Genomic DNA, 26,321 nt, shown 5'->3' with positions numbered 1-26,321 from the left:
GTTTTACCTAACTTTGAAAGAATACTTTTGAAGTCTCCCAGTAGTATAGTTTTACAATTTCCTCCTATAATTCATTTAACTTTTCCTGTAAAATTTGAATATTCTTCCATTTTGTACTAACAGATCAGTCTTGAACTCATAATCAGATGGCAAAGTCTGTCCTGACCAAGCTCAAAGATACTAAGATTTGACCTGGTGATTTAGGTTATCATTTTGAGTTCCCTTCATTTGTGACCTGGACCGGTCTTTCTCAAAGCTGAGTTTGCCTAACTCACTAAAGAATTTAACATTTTGGATGGAATAATCATAGACTGGTCAGAAAAGACTAACTTTTCAATATAAATAGTATAAGAAAACATGGCAAAAATAGTAAAAAGAAATGATATAATCTTGTAGTTTGCTTGCTTTCCACACACGTCATATCTATGATAGAATAGAAATAAAAATCTATGTCTTTGGGAATCATGTTTGTATGTATAAACCTATTTGCAGAAGTCAAGTGATACAGTCTTGAACTTCGAGTTACAGGAGTTGCATTTAAATCCTGGGTCTCCTTCTGACCTACCTATGAGCCCTTGGGCCATTTACTCCCTCTGTACTCTGTTGACTCTAAAAAAATGAAAAAAAAAAAAGAGTTGTGTTAAAATCCTAAAACTTCTTGTTCATAAGAAAGCAAGTGCTCCCAGACTGGGTGATTTAGGAATCCATAGCCCTTTCCAGGTATTCAGTAAGCTGGAGGATCTGGAATGATGTGGAAGAGAGTTTCCTTTTTCTTTTATTAGAAGGGCAGGTCTTCCCATGAGGGAAGGAAGATTCCTACAAGTTAGCAGTATTTTCAAGCTGAAGTTAACTTCCCAACTCAAAGAACAGCAACAACAGTAGTAAAATGTTACTTCTCTCACCTTCAGGTCCTTCATGACTTGGGGGCAAATTCAAACTAGCAGAACAGTCCCCTAGGCCTGCCAGGGGCTCTCCTCTACATGTTAGAGCAGCCAAATCAGACTCAAGAATGAAGATCAGTTCAAAGGCTTCACGCTTCACCTGGAAGAATTGGTTTCCAACAGCCCATGACTGGAGTATTGCGCATCATTTCCTTTCTAAGGAGCAGCTAAGACTGTAATGTTTGTGGCAGCCAGTGCCAGCTCCGAGGTTCTGTTCTCCTTGGCTCAGACATTTCATCACAATTTGGAACACTTGGGCCAATATTCTCTTTTCTTTTAACTCTCCTCAATGATATATTCCCATCCCCACCCTTATGAATATGATCCTGAAGCCTTGGCCCATCTCTCGATGGCCAGCCCATTCTTCCTCCCCATTTGCTGCATGGATGAGGCAGTTTGAATGGGTAGGGATTCACCAATATAGTCTTTTTAGTACGGCAGATCACCAAGCCGTATTATCTTGCTTTGTCACTATGCTTTTTAGACTCCTGATCCTTGCCATCCACCATGCAGTTGGACCTTTAGATTACAGGGCCCTTGCACATACCTTGTTTCTATGCTCTCCCACATGTGTTATATGCCTCATGAAAATGTCAGTTCCTTGAGAATGTCAGTTGCTTCATTTCAAGGGGAAATGGAGAGGACAGTGATGACTTATGGTACAGAAGTTACTGATTCTGGACTCCCAAAGACCCACAAGTAGAATTCTTTCAATTTGGGAAAACTTCAAATAAAGGTTTAGAAATGGGTCTTACATCTTATATCCAAGACCACCCTAGCCAGATTCAGAGATGCTGACCACTAGAAGATGATTGTTTTTGTTTGTTTATTTATTTTGTTCTAATTTGGCCCTGCAACTCATGAAGACAGAGTCCTCAGGCTAGATGTACTAACAGATCTGTGTTATTATTGGGAATACTTGCACCAGTACAACACTGGCTCTTTGAAATAAAAATTGTAATAAGCTTAGATTCAAAGGCAACTCTGTAGCTTACAAAATGGGGAGGCATGGGGATACAATAGAGAAAATCCTGAGACTGGGACCACAAGGCACCTGAGATCACTTCTCAGTTCTGCTCCTACTCCCTTTGGCCAAATACGTTAATCTATGTGGACCTTTTTCCTCACAGGCAAAATGAATAGTTGGACTAGATGGTACTTAATAATGGCTATGGGTTGAATAAGGGCACCTAGGTGGCATAGAGCACAAGACTTGGAGTCAGGAAGACATTTTTTTAGATCAAATCCAGCCTCAGACACTCGTGATCCTAGGCAAATCATTTAAGTCACCCTGTTTTACTCAGTTTACTCATTTATATAATGAGCTGGAGAAGGAATGGCAAACTACTGCAGTATCTTGGCCAAGAAAACCCCAAATGGGGTCATGAAGAGTTGAACCCAACTGAAATTATTCAACAACAAAAATGGGTTGAATAGGTAACTTTTATGTCCTTTCTACAAAGTTCCAGATTTAGAACTCCCCCATCAATCAATCAATAAGCATTTATTAAACACTTACTATGTGTTTAACTCTGCTAGGCACTGGGGATACAATGTCTGAAATAATCTCTACTTGCAAGGAATTTGTAGTCTAATGATGTTTTTGTATGTCATCACCATAGCAATCTACAGAGAAGTAGTGCTTCATAGTAAGTAGTCTTGAACTTGGATCAAGGAAGATCTAAATTCACATCCCTCCTGTGAAGCTCACTAGTTAGGTCCCTAATGACAAATTACATAACCTCCCTGAGCCTCAGTTTTCTCATCTTTAAAATGGAGATAGCAATATCTATAATGCTCATCTCACAGTTTTTTTGAGAAGCTTAAATGAAATAACATAAAGAAAGTGCTGTGTAAACTTTCATGTGTCATACAAATGTCAGTTATCATTCTCTTAACTGAGTCTCACAGTTATTCCAAAAGATGAATTGCATATCTGCTATTAAATTACTGGGGTCATGATTTCTATAAAGTGGAGATAAAGTTCTGGAACTAGCAACTGGGCAAATTGTGATATGAATCTGAGTCACAAATACACATCTTACATTCTGCCAATTATTCAATTAGAGTATGTTGTGCTTCCAGAACCCTAGGACAGGAGTCCCATCATGGGGAGTGCCAGATCCTAGGAGAAGAAGCTTGGGGAAAAGAGGCCGGGAGGGGAGGAAACAGGATATTCCTCTGTAGTCACTCTCTATCTCTACCCAAGGGTAGAGGCAGCTGACTCTGGTTTATGTGGGCTCCAGGGTAGAGTAAATGGCCTTTATGGTATAGAAAACTTACTTGAAGAGTATGGTCTAGTGCAAAAGCACTGGTGGGATCTGGAATCATATGACCTGGGTTCAAATCCAGGCCATATGACCTTAGGCAAGTCATTTCTCTTTTCAAACTCCTTTTATCTATCACACAAAATGTAATCCATGGAGCTGGGCTTAAAACCTAAGTCTTATGACTCTCAGAGCAGTACTTTTATTTTTTCTATACATGAATTTTAGAGAAGAGGACACTGAGTGATTTGACTAAACTCAAATAGGTAGTAAATAGCAGAGCTGGGATTCAAACTCAATGTTCTGATTCTAAATTCAGTGTTCTCTTAATTCTGATGCCTTTCCAAATCTCCAGGGAGCGACAGTGATGGTCAGGCATTAACGCTGTGGCTCAAACTATAATATTCTTGTATGAAGAGTCCAATTTTGTATTAGAACACCATCCTGCCACTTCCAATAGCTTTCACTTGTTCTGAGTAGTACAATGACTTCAAAGAAAAAATCTAGCCTCTGAGTGGATAGTCGATGCCTCCCTCTAACCCAGGAGGCAGGCATACGTGCTTCTAAAGAATCATGGAACCTGATCTGGACAGAATTTCAGTTTGAGAAATACCAGAGACCAGGGGAAAGGAGCCTAGAATCGAAAGCAGAGTACTTGAGTTAACTTCCTAGCTCATATCTTAGGTAAGTCACTTGCCAAGTGTCCAAAATGAAGGGGGTACCTTTAAGGTATCTTTCAGCTTCTAGGCATTGATCCTATATCTAATCCGCAACTAGATCCAAGAATCTTCTCTGCAATATCTGCTAATAAATTCTAGTTGAATAGATCTTTCCTGACATCGTCATTTAGCCCTTGTGTGAACACTTTTACTAGTTGGAAGCACATTTGGATAGCTCTAATGGAAACCCCCTCTATTGATGCAGGTTGGCAACTCAGTCTTGGAGCCTTTATTCAGGTACTGGGAGTTTCTGTGATTTGTCTACAAACACACAGCATCAGAGGCAGAACCTGGAACCAGGTCGCACAGACTTCGAGGACAGTCCTCTAACCATTCCCCCTCAGTCTTCTCATATTGAACCAAAATATTCTTCCTCCTCATTTCTATCCATTGGCCTAAGTTTTTCCCTTTAAAGCTCTCCAGTTCCTCCCAATCCCAGCATTATCATGTTGCCCTGCCCCAAACTTACCCAAGCAAATGGCCTCCCATACTTGTGCTGCATATCCTAGGAGTCCTGTGATCAGAACAAAGATGGCTCAAATAATTTTAGGAAAGTCTCTCATGTCTTTCATTCACAATTCGAGAATGCCAATTCGAGATGCTCAGGTGCATTTTCTTCTCCAGATTAAACATCCCTAGTCTACAGGCTCATAGGATCACAGAGCCAAAGTTCAAGAAGACGTTAGAGGTTTGAAGTCAGGGAGATCTCAATTAAAATCTTCCAACAGACAATGACTAGATATGTGACCCTGTACAAGTCATTTAATCCCTTTTCCAGATTCAGTTTCTTCACCTATCTACCTCATGGCATGAGAAGCACCCAATGAGATATCTTTAAAGTGCTTTAACCATCTTGAAGTGCTAAATCATCTAGTCCCACGGCTGTATTCTACCAGGAGGAAACTGAAGTCCTCTTTGTCCAAGGGCACGTGGGTAATAATGCCAGAGCCAGGATTTGAACCAATTTTTTTTCATTTTTGAGATTCATTTGAAGTGTTTTTAATTGTAAGTTGCTTCAACTCTTTCTCATATGCAAGGTTTCCAGTCGAGGAAAGTTTGTAGTATTTGTTGAGGCTACTTTTCATCTCAGGAGAAATGAATCCCAGGGGCCACTTTGCCAGCAGCTCTTGGGATGAAATGTGAGCAACAATCTGAGAAAACCTCATACTGCAACTGTGGGCCCTTCTGGGCTGCCAGAGATCCGAGGGCACCAAAGTCAAGGCCTCTCTGCCCTTTGGAGAAAGTGTAAAATAATAACTGCCTTTAAAATAAAGGAAGAGAAATGCATGATCTGTTCAGTCCTTGATAAAAAACAAAACAGTTTAAAGCAATATTTTATTAGAACCATAAGTTTTGTTTGAGAAATTTGGAAATCCGGGGTTTATTTTCCTTTGGTGTTGCTTCAGAGAATCAACAGGAATGGAGATAATTTTTTTCTTCTTCTTCTTCTCATATTTGTGCCCACATATTAAATACATATGTGGGCTGGATTCCTTGAATAAGTGCAAAAAGGATGGGGATGGGGAGTGGGGTGGAGAAAGGTGCAACTAAGTCCACTGACCTGTCTCCTTGCCCTCAGGACTCTCTCAAACAGCTGTGAGAAAAAGGGATGGGGGAGGGAGAAGGTAATTTAACAACCTCGATCCAGATGTTCATTTCATACACACACCCTGAACAGCTTTTGCATGGTTTATTTCATTTTTTGAAACCATTTTTCACCAGCCTGTTTTCTCAGCTGGGAAACTTCTGGTATAGTGTTTTCAAAAAAATATTGCATTTGGCATTACACGAAAATAGAGCCTTTAAGACATTAAAAGGACAATCTCCTTGTTTGACTTGGGCTCGAAAAGCAGGGCTGCAGGAATGTGGGGGGTTTGTACCACCCAAAGAATAGGTAACAGAAATTTTCCAGTCTTAAATGCAGTTTACATGGGAATCCGAGAGCTTGTTTAACTTGCTGATTTTAAATGCTTTGCCATCTTTATGTTAACCTCGAAGTGTTAGAGAAGGCTGACCTGGCTGGGGGAAAAGCTAAACCAATAGGAGAACACGCCCAGAACTCACACCGAACTAAGAAAAGAACTCACTCCTCCGTGGCACTTCAAACAACGTTCCCAACTCTAAAAAAATGTATGGAGGGGTTCGTGAATTTCTGCCCTTTCTCATTCCAAACCAGCATCAGATGCACTTGGACCATAGGAATATATTGGAAGGAAGATCTTCCTACATCTCTTTAATTCAGGTTGTCAATTTCCAAGTACCAGTTCACCATGGTACTAGGAACTAAAGCTTCTCCCTTCCACTCTTGTCCTGAAGGATGGATACGACGTGGAATCTGGCCATCCAAATGTCTTTTTATTGTCATTTGGGCCTTTTTTCTACATGTGAGGGCAACCTGGCGAGTGGGAAGGGGGTGAGCAAGGGAGGTTATGTAGGGATTATTGAGAGGCCAGTAAGGGTATCAATATATAAAATCTCCTCTGAAAGCATATTTTGATTAGCTAATTAAGGACATCGTGGCTTTACCATTAGAATATAAACTTCTGGAGGGCAGGAGCTATTTCTGTTTTTTCTTTATATTCTCAGTGGTTAGCACAGTGTCTTGCACATAGTGAGTGTTTAATAAGTGTTTATTGAATATTAGAAAAAAGCTATCAGCATAATTTATCAGATCAAGAACCAAAACCATGAAAATCACATGATTATCCCAATAGATGCAGAAAAAGTCTTTGATAAAAATATATCTATTCCTATTAAAATCACTAAAATGAGCCTTTCTTAAAACGATAAGTAGCATGTATCTAAAAGCAAGAGCAAGCATTATCTGTAATGGAAAGATGATAGAAGCCTTCCCAATTAGATCAGGGGTGAAGCCAGGATGTCCATCATCACCACCACTATTCAATATTGTACTAGTAATGGTAACTATAGGAATCAGAGAAGAAAAAGAAATTGGAAATAAAAGTAAGCATTGAGGAAATAAAACTATTACTCTTTATAGATGATATGATTAACCTAGAGAAATCAAGAGAACCAACTAATATCAACTAAAAAACTAGATGAAACAGTTAACCGGAAACTCTAAGACTAGAAGAGATAAAGCAGATACTGAACTACATTGGGTAGAGGAACTTTTCTTATGGGGAATTCCCAATAAGTCTAGTAAAACAACTAAACAGAAATATAGTTACTAAGCATAATTATTTCTAATTCCTAAGGAATTTTAAATGCTGTCAGTACCTCCTAAATTTTAGGTCCCTAAAGAAAAATCCTTCTCCCATAGCTAGGGTTCTGACTATAAATATACTCATCAAATTAGTCTCAGAAGGTACTATCCAAAAACACAAGGGCAGCTAAGTGGCATGGAGGGTAGAGCCCAAGACTTAAAGTTAGGAAAAGCTGGCCTCAACTCCTGCCTCAGACACTTGCTTCCTCAATGATTTTGGAGAAGTCACTTAATCTTACTATGCCTCAGTTTCCTCATCTGTCAAATGAAAATGATAATAGCACTTACTTCTTAAGATATATATATATATATATATATATATGAGAATCAGATAAAATAAGATGCATAAAACACTTTACAAACCTTAAAACAATATAAATGTCATTACTACTACTAATATTATTATTTAAAATTCCATGAGTTAAACAAAAACAAATGAGAATGACTGTGATTAGATCAGCAGTATTACAGTATGGAGGAAAAAGCCTTGACCTAGGAATCATAGATTATATTTAGAGCTACAACAAACAGAAGGGACCTGAAAGATTATCAAGTCATGTTAGTTAGAAGATGCTTTATTTCTTTATTCTGTAAAATAAGAATGAATGAATTCTGAGGCCTAAAAAGGGTAATTAAATTGCCCCAGGATGCACATTTAGTTAGTGACAGAGTCAGAACTGAAATACTGAATCAAGTGTTCTTGATACTGTACCAAGTTGATTCTTTAGGCCTGGTTCCAAGTCCCTGACATTAGCTGTGTGACTTCAAGCAAATAACTTCCCTTCTCTGGTCACTGGTATCCCCATATGTAAATGTCTAGAGAGGGTCTCTCTCTCTAAGTTCCTTCCAATTATAAGATTCTGAGAGAATGCAGGGAATCTTTTAACACATTTCTTAGTAAAAACCAAGATTATTTTCTCTGTCTCTTACATTTCAGCTTCTGATGTGGTAGACCTCCTGAGGCCCTGCTGTGAATCGTGGAACAAAGAAGACGCAGCCACATGTTTACACAGGAGGAATCTGGCCACGTCAAAAAGATATTCAGGATTGAAGTACCACAGAAGGATTGAGGGGGAAAGGGAATGAAGAGAACATGAGGAACATGGGGACACAAGAATAAAGTCGAGGCCAGCTCACTAGTTCTCCTGCTGCTTCATTAAAGAATCATGAGGGCTGGGGTTTTTTCCAGAACATAGACAATTCTATCCCCTTTCAATTCACATATGGTCCCTAGAAACCTCTGGGTTTTCTGGAATTTTTATTGCAAATTCCAGAAATCATGTTCAGTCACTGTTATCAGAGAATCCTAGGATGTCAGAGCTGGAAGGGACCCTAGAAGTGATCCTATCCAAACTGTACTTACACAGAAATCCCTTGTATAATTCCCCTTGCAAATGGTCATCCAAAAGACTATTCCCCAATAGAGTAGTAGTCAAATGATATGAACAAATAGTTCCCCAAAGAATTGCAAAGTACTAACAGCAACATGAAATAATGTTTCAAATCACTAATAATAAGAGAAATGCGCATCAAAACAACCTTGAATATTGACCTCATGCTCCATAAGTTGGGGGAAATTTTTTTTAAAAGATAGAAATAGTTGATGTTGTAGCAGAAAAAGAGATACAGTAATATACCGTTGGTGGAGTTGTGAATTGGTCCAACCATTCTGGAAAGCAATTTGAATTATTCAGAGTGACAAAAATATCTGTACCCTTTGACCTAGAAATTCCATTGGTAGGCATATATCCCAAAGAGGCCAATCAATGACAATGACAAAAAGAAAAGGCTGATATGTATCATTATACTATCAATGGAATATTTTTGGTAGAGGCAAAGAATTAGAAACAAAGTAAATAATCACTGGATTGAGAAATGGCTAAGAAAATGGTCATATGTGGATATAATGTAATGGGATATTTATTCTGCTTTAAGAAATTATGAATATGGTGATTAAGAGAAACATGGAGAGACTTAATATGAATTAATATAATGTAAGGTAGGCAACTCCAGAAAAAGCAATGTTCATTGTTATTATACCAATGTAAATGGAAAACAAAACAAAATGACAATAAAAACAATTGAAGCTAAATGCTTTGAAATTATAATATCTAAGATTGGTGCCCAAAAGTAATATGCAAATGTACCTCTTCACATTACTTTTCAAGGATAAGGAACTATGTGTTAGAAATAAGGCATATTGTCAGGCTTTTCTGTTTTTGGCTAATTTTGCTGAACTGTCTCCCCCCCCCCCTTTATTTTTTTAATGAGGGATTATTACAAAGGCAAGGTGGGGCAATATATTCAGAGCTATCCACAGAGCCAAGGAGACCTAGGTTTGAGTTCAGTCTCTGACACTTAGAGACTATTAAAACTGTACTTCAGAAAATTATTCAAGAAGGCAAGGACTTAGTTTGATGGAGGCTAATTCCTTCCCTGGAGCTCCCTACACAATTGAAATCAAAAGTCAAGTTCCTATCCCTATAAGGGACTGCTTTCTGGGAAGGGTAGCAGGGAGATATCCAGTGAGAAATAAAGAGCAAAAATTTAATAGACATTTACTTTTTTTAATGGTCATGGGAGAAAAGGACATACTTGTACAAAAATATTTTTAGCAGCTCTTTTTGTTGTACCAAAGAAGCGGGATATCCATCCATCAGAGAACAGCTAAACAAGTTGTAGTATATTGTTGTAATGGAATACTACTGTGTCATAAAAAATGATGAATAGGATGAGTTCAGAAAACACTGGAAAGACATGAACAGATACAAAATGAAGTGAGCAGAACCAAGAGAACACTGAATATAGTAACAGAAATATTGTACAATAAGTTGTGAAAAACTCAAATATTATCAGCAAAGTAAGTTTCCAAAAGAAACTCAAGGGACCCATGATGAAAAATGCTATCCACAAACAAAGAAGGAACTGTTGGAGTCTGATTGCAGATCAAAGCGTGCCATTTTTTCAATCTATTTCCTTCATATATTTTTATTGCATGTATGATATATATCTTAACTGAGGAAATACTTTTGGCAAGTTTCTTTCTTTCTTCTGATAATAGTTAAATTTCCAAAACATATAAGGAACTGATTCAAATTTTATTTAATTTTTATTTAATTAATAAATGGTCTGGAAATTAACACAGTGGTCTCAAGAGAAGAAGACCACTCTACCTATAGCCATGTGAAAAAATGCTCCAAAACATTACTAATTGGAAAAATTAAAAATAATGTAACCCAGAGATTCCCAACTAAAAACCATCAAAGTAGCAAAGATGAAAAGAAAAAAAGAAAGGGGGTAAATGTTGGAAGAGATATGGGGCAGTAGTCATATTGATGCACTGTTGTTAGACTTATGAATGGGTACAAAAATCTTCTATTGAGGATCCATCCTATCAGCTGGGACTTCTCTCTATATAGATTGCTTGTGTACATATTATTGGTGCCAATGCACTAGGCTGTTAATTTGTTTTTCTTTGTTTATTATGTGATTATTCTGCCTCCTTACCTGATTAAAACTTAATAGATGGTTTTTCTGCCATTTCTTGTGTGTAAATCATTATTTGAAAAGACACTATTCCTATTATATGGCTTTCCATTGTCTTGTAGTTGATGTGAATTCCATCCCAGTTTTTGATAAAAATGTTAATCAGATAGAGATCTAAGGCCATATGGAACTCCAGTTGAGATCAACTACATATTGACATCAAACCATCATTCACTGATTATTTTTGTCCAGCTATTCAACCAGTTTCAATTCCACCCCACAATCCAACCCAGCTCACTTTCCATCTTATGGATGGCATATGAGATTTGAGAAAACTAGAATATAGAGAAAAGGATTTGTAGTTGCAAGTGCTGGCTTCCAATATTACCTCATATTCCCTTTGTGACTCTGGGAAAGTAATTTAACTACTCTGGAATTCAATATTCCCATCTTTTAAATAAGGATATTAATACTGTATTGTCCCCTTTCTCTTAAACAATAATAATAACAAAAATCATCATCATTATTTTCATCATCATCATAGAGCTAGGTAGAAGAGCAGATAGAAGGCTAAATTTGCAGCCAAGAAGACCTGAGTTCAAATTTGGTCTCAAATATCAGCTATGTTATCCTGGGCAAATTGCTTAATCTAAATATTCCTCAGATTCCTAATCTATAAAATGGGGGTGGGTAATAGTAGCACCTACTTCTAGAAGAATTGTTATGAAGATAAAATTAAGTAATATTTGTAAAGTGTTTAGTACAGTGCCTATCACCTGGAAAATACTTAATAAATGCTTATTTCCCCTTTTCTTTCCTTTCTTCCTACCTTCCTTCCTTCACACCTTCCTTCCCTACTTTATTCCTTCCCCTCTTTCTGCACTTAATCTGTGTCCCTGCCAAATTGAACTACTTCACATATGTGAAACACATCTCAGTTTCCTCATATGCAAACTATGGTAGTTTGATATAATAATTGATAAAGTCATTTCTAGATCTTAATCCCATAATTTTATGCACCACCTTACTGTGCTTCTAAATCTTTATTCACACTTTTCTCTATGCTTGGATTGCTTTCCTTACATTCCCCATTCCTCTGGCTTGATGAGTTGCTGCTCATTCTTTAAAGCTCAATGTCTCCTCCTCACTAAATATTCCTTGACTACCATATCCCTGTCCATAATGACTTATCCTTTAGGCTTCACAGAGTAGCACTTTTGTTTCACGTCTTTAGTGTACTCACTGTGTATTAATTTCATTATGGTCATTTGCATATATACCCCAATTCTCTTAATAGCCTTTAAACACCATGGGAGCAGGAAATGTGTCTAATCTAAACATGTGCTCCATAAATATTGGATTTGATATGTTAGATTCATAGAATCCTATTTGTATACCTTACCTTTCCCCTAGAAATAATTATACGACTACACACATACCTACCATTTCATGGTTAGGATCAGAAATTTTCAGCCCGAGAGGAGACAGAGAGTTCCCACTTTTCTGATGGTGAAGAGATAACCTGTGGTTCACACTCATAAGACTAGTCTTAGACGTGAGAATTTTAAATATCATCTGGCCCAATTCTCTCATTTCAGAGATGAGCAAACTAAGATAGAATTAAAGTCACATAGGTAATAAGATGAAGAGTTGTGGGTTCAAATTCACATCCTCTGATTCTAAGCCCAGAACACTCCCATAGTGTTTACTTGGGAAAATTTTAAAAATGATTCTACTAATAAGTATTCATTTTTGTTTCACCACTAAAATTGAATCTTAAAAGCAGGGTACCTTATCCAATGTCCCTTGCATATCCTTTCATCTCTTCTGGGGTACTGGGAAGTCTGGGACTGGGCTCTATAGCTCTTTCTATTGGATTATAGCTACCAACATCTTTTTAGTTATTAAGTTTCCCAGTTTTCTACTAATTTCTTCTTCCTCCCATTCCCCTTGCTCCCAAAGGACATATTAACCTCAAAAATATTTTAAAAATCAATTTTTTAAAAATCTTACAAGGAAAAAACAAAGACTCACATTTTCCCCCTTAATAAATGAAAGGATCTAGGTTTTTTAGCAGTGTTAAAAGTCTGTTACCTTTTTTAAAAGTAAGAATACCTGTATTCAAATCTTGGCAGTGCTCTTTACTACACATATGGCTGTAAGCTATTCAAGACTTTCTGGCTCTTGATTCCCTCATCTGTAAAATAAGAGGGTTATGTCAGATGATCCCTAGGGTCCCTTATTGCTATAAATCTATAACCATATGATTTCAGAGCTGGAGAGATAAACATTTGACACATTGCACATTCTTCTTTCTGCACTTCATCCTAAACAGAGATACAATGAAAATCAGTTTACCTTTATCTAGAGACAAAGCCCATTAAAAAGTAGAGATAGAATATAATATTTAATATTTGAAGGTAAGACTGGCCATTTCAATATGATAGGAGGAGCAAAATGTGGAGAGAGAATAAATTCACCATGTTTCAGTAGTGATGGCAATGAGGAAAACAGGAAATTCTGTCCTAGTGAAACATTCTTCTTTTTAAGCCAGTTTGACACAGTCTCTAAAATTCATAATTATATTTAGGTCATGGTAGCTGTTCAGTTCTCACTAGCAACTGGCTGACTACTATTATTATTAGTGTCTACACCTCTTGATTCATCTAATATCCTCAGAACTCCAAAGTTCCCTGTTTTTCACCCAATCTAACATGGTTTCCTTTTTTTGAGTTGGAGAAAAACAAAAGACAAAAAGAAATGAACAAAAACATAAACTACCTTTAATATCAGCTTCCTTGCAAATATGGTACTTCAGTGATAGCTCTGTATTTTTTCCATGGTTGCCATTTAACTACCTATGCCTGCTCAAAAAACTTTTGTTTTATAATAGAAAGAAAAGTCTTATTCAAAATAACTGTGAAATGCATAAAACATCTAGAAGTCAATGGACCAAAACATACTCAATTCCTAAATATATAAAATTATGAAATGCTCCTTAAAGATATAAAAAAACAACTTCAATAACTGAAGAAATATTTAGTGATTGTAGATAGGCCATATCAATAATACCAAAATTAACTTCTAGATTAATACTATGTTGAATTACTAAAAGGATACTATATAGAGCTAATAAAATAAGAACATAATTTACCAGGGGGGGGGGGGAAACCAACTTCAGAATATCAAGGCAAAAAAGGAGAAATGAAAAAGAAACAGTTCTAGACCTCAAATTTTATTATATGGTAGTAATCATTAAGATCATTAATATTTTTTGAATTTTTTAAACCCCTCCCTAACCCTACTGTCTTAGAATCAATATTAATTATTTATTCAAAGACTGAAGAGTGGTAAGGGCAAGGTAATTGGGTTTTTAAGTTGCTTGCCTACAGTAACATAGAAAGGAAGTGTATAAAGCTAGATTTGAATTCAGGTGCTCCTATCTCCAGGCCCAGTGCTCCATCTACTGAGTCACCTAGATGTCCTTCAGATTTTAAATTTTTAAACATATCAATGGGATCTATAAAAATAAAATGAGAAATAATTGGACTTAATAACTTAGATTTCAATACATTCCCAATATGAATTGACTGGGAAATAATTCCCCAATTTTCAAGAATTTTGGGGGGGAAAGTTGGAAAGAATTCTGATAGAAATTACTTTCAGACTCAGATTTTATACCACATAGTCAAATATTCATGTTGTAGGTTTGTTGTTTTGTATGAACTTCTCTCTTTTTCTTTCTTCTTTTTCATGAATATAGAAATTTTCATTTTAATTTGCTTTTTTTAATATAATTTTAATTTAATAAAGGGCAGAGTCAAGATAGCATCTTAATAGCAGAGAAACCTGAAACTACTCTGACAATCCTTCCAAACTAATCTTTGAAAAATGATTAAAAAATGATAGGAATAAAAAAACACCAACAAGACAAAGTGAGGGGACAACTTGAAAGGTAGAAGAGTCAATTTTCATTGGAAAAAGGGGTAACAGAAGCAAAACTGCACACAAAGAAGGGCTATCAACACCCACATACTGCACCAATTCCTAAAACTGGGCATAGGTCAACTCTAGAATCTTATAGCCCTGTCTACAGCAATACCAGAACATCTTATACACAGGACCCAGCCCTTGAAGTTCCAGGCTGTGGTGCCAGTCCAGAAGGCCACAGCACTTGGTCCTTTCAAACCTGTCTCTATGATGAAGCCCATAGTTTCAAGACAAAATAACTCAGACTGCTGAGTCCTGTAAGTTATCACCAGAGAAGGCAAAATCAGCAGCTTTCAAAACTTCTAGTCCACAGGCAAAAAAAAAAATATTGAGAAAATGAGAAAACAGCAAAAGAAATACCTAACCATAGAATATTTCTATGAAGACAAAGAGAAAGGAGAAACATCATTAGGAGAGGGAGAGATACAAGCAACAACATACACAACTTCAAAGAAAAATGGGAATTGGTCTCAGTCACTGAAAGAATTAAAAAAGGAATTTTTAAAAAAATCAGATGAGGTTAAAGAAAAATGGGGGAAAGAAATGAAAGTAATACCAAAGGAAAATAAAATTTTAAAAAGAAAAATTGGTTAACTGGGGAAAAATGCACAAAAATAAAATTAAGTAAGGATTTATTTAAAAAACAGGATGGATTTACTGGAAAAAGAGGCCAAAACATCCAATGAAGAAAAGTATTGCATAAAAAATAGAATACATCAAATGGAAAGGGACAACAAAGAAATTCATTTTTCAAAAAATAAAATTGGGCAAGTAGAAGTTAATCACTTCATTAGACATGATTTAATAAAACAAAATCAAAAGAATTTAAAAAGAAGAAAATATGAAATATCTCATTGAAGAAAACAACTGACCTGGAAAATAGATCCAGAAGAGACAATTTAAGAATTATTAGATAACCTGAAAGTCATGATCAAAAAATAAACAGCCTAGACATCATATTATAAAAAATTATCAAATAAAACTGCCCTGATTTTCTTGAACAAGGAAGGCAAAATAAAAATCAAAAGAATGCACAGATTATCTCCTGCAAAAAAAATCTCCAAATGACAACTCCCAGGAATGTTATAGCCTAGTTCAAGATATCCCAGGTTAAGGAGAAAATACTACAAATAGTTAGAAAGAAATAATTCAAATATCATGGAGCCTCAGTCAAAGATTATAAAGAATCTGGCAGCTTCTACAATGAAGGACAGGAAGACAAGAAATATGATATTCTGGAAGGCAAGGGAACTGAGTTTAAAACCAAGATTCACCTACCCTTCAAAACTAACTATATTCTTTCAGGGGAAAGTATGGTCATTTAATAAAAATAGAAGATTTTCAAACATTTCTGAAGAAAAGACCAGACTTAATCAGAAAATTTGATGCCCAAATATAAAATTTAAGAGAAACATAAAAAGGGAAATAAGAAAGGGAAAAAATTTAAGGGGTTCAATAAGGTCAAATTGTATAAATTCCTTTATGGAAAGATGATATCCATACTTCTTAAAAAAATTATCATCATAGTAGTCAGAAGTAAACATAGAGAGCACAGTAGTAAGCTGTATAGAATGATAGGCAAAAATCATCTGGGGTGAAAAAGAGGATTTTACTAAGAAAAATGGGAAGAGAAAAGCAAAATGGGGTAAGTTATATAACATTAAGAGGCACAGAAGGGAAAAAAAAACTGTTACAGTGGAGAAGAGAATGAATTTGATGACAGGTAATACTTAAACCATATTCTTGTTGGAATTTGGCTCATAGAGGGAAGAACAGCCAGATTCATTGGGGTTAGAGAATCCTATCTTACCCTGTAGAGAATAGAAGGGAAAAAGAAAGGGGGTGTTGGGGAGAGGAGTAATATAAGGGAGGGAGAAGTTAGGGGGGTGATTAAAAGAACCTATAAAGAAGTGTAAGGGCAATAAGAAGGGTGGTGGTGGGAAGGGGAAAATACAAGGGAGGGAAAAGAGGGGGGGTGACTAAAAGCAAAACACTTGTGTGAAGGGAAAGAGTAAAAGGAGATTAAAAGAGAAAATCAAGATCGAGGGGAATACATAGATGATAATCATAATTGTGAATGTAATTGAGATGAACTCACCCATAAAACCAATGTGGATAGCACATTAAAATCCAGAATACTATCATATGTTGTCTACAAAAACAAAACAAAACAAAACAAAACAAAACAAAACAAAACAAAAAAAAACAAAACAAAAAAAAATCAGATTTGATTCAGGTAGACAAACAGAGAGTAAAGATAAGGAGTTAGAGCAGAATCTCTTGGGCTTTAACTGAGATAAAAAAAATGGCAATAATGACCTCAGACAAAATTAAAGCAAAAATAGATCTGATTAAAAGAGACAAAGAAAAGAATTATATTTTGATAAAAGATAATATAGAGAAGGAAATGATATCAGTAATTAACATATATGCACCAAATTGTATAGCATCTAGATTTTTCAAGGAGAAACTTAATCAGCATAAGGAGGAAATAGACAGTAAAAATATTCTAATGGAGGAATCTCAACATTCCCAATCAGAACTAGATAAATGTAACAAAAAATAAATAAGAAAAAAGGAAGGGAAATGAATGAAATTTTGGAAAAGTCAGATTTAATAGATATATAGAGAAAAAGTAATAGGGATAAAAGGAATTAATTTTTCAGCAACATGTAGTATACATAAATATTCACCATGTAAAAGAGCATAAAAACTTCACAATCAAATACAGAGAAGCAGAAATAATAAATGCAGCTTTTTCAATTCATAATGCAATAAAAATTATAATCAATAAGGGTTCATGGAAAGGAAAATTTAAAATTCATTGGCAACTAAATAATCTAATTCTTCAAAACTGGTGGGTCAAAGAATAAACCCCTGAAAAAATCACTGATTTTATTGAAGAAAATTACAATGAAGAGACTACATATCAGTATTTATGGGGTTTAGTCAAACCAATGCTCAGGAGAAAATGTATATCCTTGAATGCTTATCTAAATAAAATAGAAAAAAAAAAGAAAATCAATGATTTGAGCATTCAGTGAAAAAAAAACTAAAAAAAAAGAACAAATTAAAAAACCCTGAATTGGAAATCATTAAAATCAAAGGAGGACTTAATAAAATTTAAAGTCAAAGAACTATTGAACTAATAAACAAGATTAAGAACTGGTTCTATGTAAAAATAAATAACATAGAGCATTGCTAAATTTGATTTAAAAAGAAAGCAAAGAATCAAATTGCTAGTATCAAAAATGAAAGGGGTGATTTCTCCTCTAATGAAGAAGAAATTTAAGCAATCATTATAAGCTATTTTCCCCAATTATATGACCATAAATCTGGTAATCTAGGTAAAAGGGATGAATATTTATCAAAATATAATTTGCCTAGATTAACAAAAGAGGAAATAAAATACTTAAATAATACCAACTCAGAAAAAAAATTGAACAAGTCAATCATGAATTAATATGAGGAAAACCATTAACATAATTAACTATATCAATAATCAAGCTAAGAGAAATTGCATGACTATCTCAATTCATGTAGAAATAGCCCTTGATAAAATGCAATACCCATTCCTACTGAAAATGCTAGAAAGTATAGGAATAAAAGGTCCTTTCCTCAAAATAATAAATGGCATTTATCAAAACTATTAGCAAATAGTATTGGGAATGGAGATAAGTTAGAAGCATTCCCAATAAGATCAGGAATGAAACAAGGATGCCCATTATCACCACAATTATTTAATATTATACTAGAAATGCTAGCTTTAACAATTAGAGAAGAAAAATAAATTGAAGGTATTAAAAGTAGACAATGAGTAAAGTAAACCATTACTCTTTGTGGGAATATGATGGTTTTAGAGAATCCTAGAAAATCAACAAAACACTAGTTGAAATAATAAACAACTTTAGCAAAGTTGCAGGATACAAGATAAACCGACATAAATCATGAGCATTTCTATACATTTCCAACAAAGCCGAACAAAAAGAATTAGAAGAAGAAACTCCATTTAAAATCACTCAAGGCCATATAAAATACTTAGGAATCTTTTTGCCAAGATAAACACAGGAATTATATAAACACAATTATAAAAACTTTTCACACAAATAAAATTAGATCCAAACAATTGGAAAAATATTAATTGATCATGGGCAGGCCAAGCTAATATAATAACAATGACAATGCAAACTAAATTAATTTACTTATTTAGTGCCATACCTATCAAACTACCAGAAAACTATTTTATAGAACTGGAAAAAATGATAACAAAATTCATCTAGAAGAACAAAAGATCAAGAATATCAAAGTAACTAATGAAAAAAAAAAGTGAAGGGTAGTAGTATAGCAGTACCATACCTTTAACTGTACTATAAAACAGTAATCATCCAAACAATCTGGTACTGTCTAAGAAATAGAAGGGTGGATCAATTGAATAGATATGAGACAAATGACCTCAGTAATTTATTGATTGATAAATACAAAGGTTTCGGGATAAGAACTCACTATTTGACAAAAACTACTGGGAAAATTGGGAAACAGTATGACACAAATTAGGTTTAGATAAATCATCTCACACCCTATACAAAGATAAGGTCAAAATGAGTATACAATTTAAACTTAAATAGTGATATTATAAGTAAATCAGTGGAATGTAGAATAATTTATCTGTTAGATCTATGGAGAAGGTTAGAACTTATGAGCAAACAGATAGAAAAAGTAACAAAATATAAAATGAATATTTTGAATATATTAGGTGAAAAAAGGATTTGTACAAACAATACCAATGTAACCAAGATAAGCAGGGAAGCTACAAACTGAGAAAAAAAATTATCATTTTCTCTGATAAAGGTCTCATTTCTCAAATTTTTAAGTCAAATTTATAAGAATCTAAGTCATTCCTCAAGCTATCTGTAATAATATGGAAAAATGTCCTAAATCCCTCGTGATTAGAGAAATGCAAATTAAAACAGTTTTGAGGTATCACCTCAAACCTATCATATTGGCTAATATGACAGTAAAGTGAAATGATGAGAATTGGAAGGAATGTGGCAAAAATGGGCCCCTAATGCATTGCTGATTGAGTTGTCAATTGATCCAACCATTCTGGAAGTCAATTTGTAATTATGCTCAAAGGGCTATAAAAGAATGCATAACCTTTGATCCAGTGATACCACTACTGGGTCTGAATCCCAAAGAGATAAAAAAAAATGGGGAGACTTCCGGGTAAACAGGGCTACAATCTAGACGCGACTCACTTCCCCTCCCCGGCGCAGAACAAAATAGACTACCTAAAAAGAGCATAAAAATCAACATTGGAAGAATGGAGGGACTCTCCAGTACCACTCAGAAATGAAGGTATGTGGCGTTTGAACATTTCTACATTATAAGGAGGAGGAAAAGCTGACACAAAAACGTGAACTGAGCCACCCCTCCCCCCCCCGCCCCCACCAAACCAGAGTAAGCTATCAGAGAGCTCACTAGGATAGCAAGTGAGTGACGAGCGTCTCTGTCTGGGGGGGGGGGGGCACACCAGGGTCCTTGGGATCTAAAGACTGCAAGGAAACGACCTCTCAGGGCAGTTTCATGGGAGAATATTGCGCTGAGCACAGAGGGCTGAGGAACTGAACTCCGGGGAGGTTGCGCAAAGCACCTGGGCAGAGCTGAACACCTGGGCAGGCTGCGCTGATTGCCTGGGTGGTTGGGCTGAACACAGGGGCCCCGCGCCCTAAGAAACCTCGGAGGCTGGGAAGAACTAGTCTGAGGCAACCTAAATTCACAGAAAATCCACCCATATCACCCAGACCCAAGACCAAAAAAAAGAAAGTGGAATAAAACCAACAAAGGGATGGCTCACATGTCCAAAATCAAGCCTCCAAGAAGAAAGGAGGGGAAAAGGTGACTATTGAAAACTTTATGGAGGGAGTACCCAAGGAAAAGAAGAGAATGAGGAGGAAATCCAAACAAAATCAGAACATGCCTCCCAAAATGGAAACTATCCACAAGCTCTGGAAGATCTCAAACTGGAGCTTACCCAAAAGATGGAAACCTTTTTTGGAAAAAAATGGGAGAAAGAGATGAGCAGTCTGACAGACAAGACTTCACAATTGGAGAAGGAGCTGGAAGCATCTAATAGAAGGGCAGACAAAGCTGAAGAGCAAAACCAGTCCCTAACGACCAGAATTAAGCAAATGGAAGACGGCAAGATTACAAAACAGCAAGAATCAATAAAGCAAAGCCAAAAAATTAATGAATAAGAAGAAAACATAAAATATCTCACTGAAAAGGTCACAGACTTGGAAAACAGAGGAAGAAGAGACAACCTCAGAATTATTGGTCTCTCACTGAAAAGGTCACAGACTTGGAAAACAGAGGAAGAAGAGACAACCTCAGAATTATTGGTCTCCCCGAAAAACCAGAGATAAACAAAAACCTTGATGCTGTTCTACAGGAGATTATAGAAGAAAATTGCTCACATGTTCTGGAGCAAGGGGGCAAAATAGAAATAGAAAGGGTTCATAGAACACCCTCTATACTAAGTCCCCAAAAGACAATCCCCCAAAAGGTAATCGCCAAATTCAAGAGCTTCCAAGAAAAGGAGAAAATCCTACAAGAAGCCAAGAAGAGGAGCTTCAGATATAGGGGGGCTCCCATAAGGATCACACAGGACTTAGCGGCTAACACACTAAGAGACCTCAAAGCATGGAACACGATATTTAGAAAGGCAAGAGAGCTGGGTATCCAACCAAAAATCAACTACCCAGCAAAACTGACTATATACGTCCAGGGGAAAGTATGGGCATTCAACAAAATAGAAGATTTCCAAGCATTTGCTAAGAAAAGACTAGACCTTAGTGGAAAATTTGACATCCAATCACAGAAAGCAAGAGAAACATGAAAAGGTAAATATGAAAGAAAGGGAAAAGGAGATAAATCTTATCTTTTTCTTTAAGTCAAACTCTCTTCTATAAGGACTACATTTACATCAAATTATATATATTAATATGTGGGGAAAAAGTTTTGTGGAGCTCTCAAAAATTGTATGCATCATAAGAGTAGTTAGAAGAATCATGCATACGGAAAGATTGGGGCATCAAGAAGATTTGGTGAAAGGGGGGAAAAGAAAGAAAAAGGGAGGGGGGAACCGTCGATAATACTAAGATTTACTTCAAGAAATAGGGGAGGACTTAACAGAATAATCTTTCCCATATAAAGATACACATGGGAAGGGGAGGGGAAGAATTCTCATATGAGAAGGAGAGGAAGAGAGCATGAAGTGGAATTACTTAAACCTTACTCTCAGTGAAATCAAATCTGAGAGGGAAGAACATCTAGATCCAGTGGGATCCTGAATTCTATCTTATCCAACAGGGTAAGGAAGAAAGGAAAATCAAGGAGGGGGAGGAGGGAAGGAATATAAAAGGGGAGGGAAGGAGAGGGGGGAGGGAAAGGGAGCATAAAAATGGAGTGGCTAGAAAGGGAAGCATATCAAGGGAGGGGAATAGTGGGACTGACCTAAAGTAAATCACTGGTTCAAAAGGATATAGCTAAAAAAGAAAGGTCAGAACTAGGGGAAGATATCGAATTGCCAGGGAATCCACAAGTGACAATCATAACTTTGAATGTGAATGGGATGAACTCACCCATAAAATGTAGACAAATAGCAGACTGGATTAGAACCCCAAACCCTACCATATGTTGTCTTCAAGAAACACACATGAGGCGGGTTGATACTCACAAGGTAGAATTAAAGGATGGAGTAAGACCTTTTGGGCTTCAACTGATAGAAAGAAGGCAGGAGTTGCAATCATGATATCTGACAAAGTCAAAGCAAAAATAGACCTAATCAAAAGGGATAGGGAAGGTAAATATATTCTGTTAAAAGGGAGTATAGACAATGAGGAAATATCACTAATCAACATGTATGCACCAAATGGTACAGCATCCAAATTTCTAATGGAGAAACTAGGAGAATCAAAGGAGGAAATAGACAGTAAAACCATATTAGTGGGCAATTTGAACCAAGCACTATCAAATTTAGATAAATCAAACCAAAAAATAAATAAGAAAGAGGTAAAAGAGGTCAATGAAATCTTAGAAAAATTAGAGTTAATAGACATATGGAGAAAAATAAATAGGGACAAAAAAGGAATACATCTTCTTCTCAGCGCCACATGGTACATTCACAAAAATAGATCATACACTAGGTCACAGAAACATGGCACTCAAATGCAGAAAAGCAGAAATAATAAATGCAACCTTTTCAGATCATAAAGCAATAAAAATATTGATCATAAAGGGTACATGGAGAGTCAAATAAAAATTAATTGGAAATTAAATAATATGATACTCCAAAATTGGTTAGTTAGAGAAGAAATCATAGAAACAATTAATAATTTCATTGAGGAAAATGGCAATGGTGAGACATTCTTTCAAACCTTATTGGATGCAGCCAAAGCAGTACTTAGAGGAAAATTCATATCCATGAGTGCATATATTAACAAATTAGGGAGGGCAGAGATCAATGAATTGGAAATACAAATCAAAAAACTTGAGAACAAACAAATTAAAAACCCCCAGAAGAAAACCAAACTAGAGATACTAAAAATTAAGGGAGAAATTAATAAAATTGAAAGTGATAGAAATATTGAGCTAATAAACAAGACTAGAAGCTGGTACTTTGAGAAAACAGTCAAAATAGAGAAAGAACTGGTCAATCTAATTAAAAAAAGGAAAGAAGAAAAGCAAAGTAAGTTTTAAGGATGAAGAGGTGGACCTCACCTCCAATGAATAGGAAATTACGGTAATCATTAAAAACCACATTGCCCAACTATATGGCAATAAATATACCAACCTAGTTGATATGGATGAATATCTACAAAAATATAAATTGCCTAAGGACTTCCGGTTAAGACGGCGGCTTAGAGAAAGCTAACGTTCAGATCTCCGGAAAACCCTTCCCGACCGATCTCAAACTATAAGCTCCTAAAGCGACGAAATTCAAAACGATCAACAGCACAGACCCTGGGAACCCTCCTCCTGGACGTGGACACGAATCAAAAGGTACGGCTCCCCTCAAAAGCCAAAACCCGAGATCACTCGGACCTAAGGGGTAGGAGTGCAGAGTCCAAGGCTCCGGGAAGCTGCAGCCCGGCCCGGCTCAGAGAGCAGGGTCCTCGGAACAACAACCCTCAGGGCCTTCTATCCGAGTCCCAGTGAAAGTCACTGCCCTCGGAGCTCCCGCTGCAGAGAGCAGGGTCGAAACAACAGCAACCCTCAGGGCCTTCTATCCGAGTCCCACTGAAAGTCACTGCCCTAGGAGCTCCCCCGGCAGAGAGCAGGGTTGAAACAACAGCAACCCTCATGGCGGGCAAGACAGCCTCACGGGCTGGATCCTGCTATCCAAGTCTCAGTGAAAATCCCTGCCCTCGGAGCTTGCGGAAGCTGCAGCCCATCCCCCCTCAGGCCGACGAAACAGCCTCACGGCCAGCTATTCTGAAGGCAACTTCCGGAAAGCAACCCGACCCAGAGAGCCGGGGGGAGAGTGTGGCCTCGTGGTCCGACCCTTCCATTCCAGTTCCAGTGAGGTATATTCAGTTTAACCCAGGGAAAGCTCATAGAACCGACAATCTGCCCAGGACTAAAGCCTCTGAACACCAGACAGAGATAAGAAAAGCTAATCCTACACATTCAGAGATGGCAAACTCCACAGAAGCACAGAAGCCCCAAAATACCAAGAAAAATAAGAAGAAAGGGGCGACTTTGGACACATTCTATGGAGCCAAAATACAAAATACAGAGCAGATAAAAGATGATATACAAGAAAATGCTCCAAAATCTTCCAAAGGAAATGGAAACTCTCCACAAACCCATGAAGAATTTGAATCAGAAATGATCAAAAAGATGGAAGCCTTCTGGGAGGAAAAGTGGGAAATAATGCAAAAGAAATTCACAAATCTACAAAACCAGTTTGACCAAACTGTAAAAGAAAACCAGGCTTTAAAGCAAGAACTAATAAAGCAAAGCCAAAAGACCAAGAAATTAGACGAGAACATAAAATATCTCACTGACAAGGTGATAGATCTGGAAAATAGAGGGAGAAGAGATAATTTAAGAATAATTGGACTCCCAGAAAAGCCAGAAATAAACACCAAACTCAGTATGGTGATACAAGATATAATCAAAGAAAATTGCCCAGAGATTCTAGAACACGGGGGCAATACAGCCACTGACAGAGCTCACAGAACACCTTCTACACTAAACCCCCAAAAGACAACTCCCAGGAATGTAATTGCCAAATTCCAAAGCTATCAAACAAAAGAAAAAATCCTACAGGAAGCCAGAAAAAGACAATTTAGATATAAAGGAATGCCAATCAGGGTCACACAAGACCTTGCAAGTTCTACTCTGAATGATCGTAAGGCATGGAACATGATCTTCAGAAAGGCAAGAGAGCTGGGTCTCCAACCAAGAATCAGCTACCCAGCAAAACTGACTATATACTTCCAAGGGAAAGTATGGGCATTCAACAAAATAGAAGACTTCCAACTTTTTGCAAAGAAAAGACCAGAGCTCTGTGGAAAGTTTGATACCGAAAATCAAAGAGCAAGGAATACCTGTAAAGGTAAATATTAAGGAAAGGGGAAAAATGTTATCTTCTTCTTTTACTCAAACTCTCTTCTATAAGGACTACATTTATATCAATCTATGTATACTAATATGTGGGGAAAATGTAATGTATAAATAGGGGGTAAAGAAAGACCAAATAGAATAATCGTTCTCATACAAAGATTCACATGGGAAGGGGAGGGGAAGAAAACTCCTATAAGAAGGAGAGGAAGAGAGGGTTTTGTTTTTTTTATTTAAACCTCAATCTCAGGGAAATCAACTCTGAGAGGGAAAAACATCCAGATCCATTGGGATCTTGAATTCTATCTTACCCAACAAGGGTAAGGAGAAGGGAAAACCAAGGGGGGGAGGGGGAGAGGGAGAACAAAAAGGAAGGGAAAGAGAGGGGGGAGGAGGAGGGAACAAAAAGGGAGGGACTAAAAAGGGAAACATCAAGGGAGGGGACAAGGGGGACTAATTCAAAGTAAATCACTGGACTAAAAGGTAGAGCCGAAGAAGAAAAAGTTAGAATTAGGGAAGGCAATCAAAATGTCAGGGAGTCCACAAATGACAATCATAACTTTGAATGTGAATGGGATGAACTCACCCATAAAACGTAGACAAATAGCAGAATGGATTAGAATCCAAAACCCTACCATATGTTGTCTTCAAGAAACACACATGAGGCGGGTTGACACCCACAAGGTCAGAATTAAAGGATGGAGTAAGACCTTCTGGGCCTCAACTGACAAAAAGAAGGCAGGAGTTGCAATCATGATATCTGATAAAGCCAAAGCAAAAATAGACCTGATCAAAAGGGATAGGGAAGGTAATTATATTTTGTTAAAAGGGACTCTAGACAATGAGGAAATATCATTAATCAACATGTATGCACCAAATAATATAGCACCCAAATTTCTAATGGAGAAACTAGGAGAATTGAAGGAAGAAATAGACAATAAAACCATACTAGTGGGAGACTTAAACCAACCATTATCAAATTTAGATAAATCAAATAAAAAAATAAATAAGAAAGAGGTAAAAGAAGTGAATGAAATCTTAGAAAAATTAGAATTAATAGACATAT

Source organism: Monodelphis domestica, chromosome 1, assembly GCF_027887165.1.
Source record: "Monodelphis domestica isolate mMonDom1 chromosome 1, mMonDom1.pri, whole genome shotgun sequence".
NCBI classification, from domain to species: domain Eukaryota; kingdom Metazoa; phylum Chordata; class Mammalia; order Didelphimorphia; family Didelphidae; genus Monodelphis; species Monodelphis domestica.
The sequence above is the reverse complement of the archived record's forward strand: the minus strand, read 5'-3'. Positions refer to the sequence as shown.